Source organism: Puma concolor, chromosome D1 (assembly GCF_028749965.1).
Source record: "Puma concolor isolate L17-30 chromosome D1, mPumCon1.1.hap2, whole genome shotgun sequence".
In the NCBI taxonomy this organism is placed as follows: domain Eukaryota; kingdom Metazoa; phylum Chordata; class Mammalia; order Carnivora; family Felidae; genus Puma; species Puma concolor.
This window is the reverse complement of record NC_141676.1, coordinates 80,936,182-80,937,914: the sequence shown is the minus strand read 5'-3', so window position 1 is coordinate 80,937,914 and position 1,733 is coordinate 80,936,182.

Genomic DNA, 1,733 nt, shown 5'->3' with positions numbered 1-1,733 from the left:
ACCAGAAACAATTCAATTAAAAAATGGGCAGGGAGGGGCGCCTGGGTGGCTCAGTCGGTTAAGCGTCCGACTTCAGCTCAGGTCATGATGTCGTGGTTTGGGAGTTCAAGCCCCGCATCAGGCTCTGTGCTGACAGCTCAGAGCCTGGAGCCTGCTTCAGATTCTGTGTCTCCCCTTCTCTCTGCCCCTCCCCTGCTTGTGCTCTGTCTCTGTTTCTCAATAATAAATAAAGATTAAAAAAAATTAAAAATGGGTAGGGGGCCTGAATAGACATTTCTCCAAAGAAGACATGCAGATGACCAATAGATACATGAAAAAATGCTCAATATCACTAATCATCAAAGAAATGCAAATCAAAACCACAATGAGATATCACCTCCCACCAGTCAGAATATTCTTTAATTAAACAGTTTTAGAAGGCTCAAAAATAAAAGAATATTAGTTTTTTCATTTTAGAAGAAAATGTATAAAATTCATTGTAAGTGTAAAGTTCAAGGAAAATGAATTTGATATTTTTAAGAATTGTCTAAATTAATTATAATATTACATAATTTATAAGAAAACTTAAAAACATTCATGTATTTAACTGACTTATTGACCTATACTGGCCTTACATTAAGTGTGTTACATATTTTTGTCATATATATATATTTATTTATATAGATTTATATTTATATTTATATATATAATACAGGTATTATATTTAATGATTGACATATAATTTTACATTACTTGACACACATAAGCTTGACCTTCAAATTGTATATATTTATAAAAAACTAAATTATATGCTCAGCAATGACATTTTGTTGCATATATTAAAGTCATTTCTCTGCTGAATTCTGTTTGAGAACCTGACAGAGTATTTAACATATATCTTGGGATCTTCTCCACTTATTGTTAGATATATGGTAGGCAAATTATCCCAATATTAGGTGATAATTCAGTTTCTTACTACACTTCATTGAGTGTATTACTGGCCTCTGAATTTCACTGTGCATTAAACAGGGAATTATAAGAAGAATACCCTATATTCTCCTCATTCGATAGTTTTTTTCCACTTTTCCTCTCAATATCTTTCCTTTTTTAAACATATTTCCTTTCATTAATAAGGAAGTCAAGGTTCCCAGGCAACAAGCTATCTCACAGAGCTTGGAACCTTAAACAAATAAGAGTGGAGTAAGAGACAGAGAGGGATTTTTAACTTTTCCACTTAAATCCATGTAAAAATTCCAAATTTCCATGAAATTTGATAATTTCAACTCAATTAGTCTTACCAAAGAAGGCTTGCTAATAATCATTATGTCACAGATATGTATTCATTCTGTTGTTTTAAAATATTTTATAAGTACCTAAGACATATATTTGCATACTTCCATGTTTTGTACTAAACATTGAAAAGCACACAGTAGGGGCATATACTGATATGGGTTGGAAAATAATAACATTAATGACATTATTATTTTGCAAGACATTGGGTTGTATTATTTTATTTTATTTTTATAATAGCTTTCACATAGATTCTATTTTTCCTAATTAACTGATGAAAAAAATTAAAACTTAAGTAACATACAGGAGACAGAACCAGATCTATGCACTAGTCCAACCTTACTACAGATTTGCCAAACTTCAAAGTTTATGCTTTATCCTTTAGGAAATATCGATAAACATGAAACTGATCTGCTCTGCTCATAATTTTGTGCTTAAACATATAATAAACATCACCAATTAGT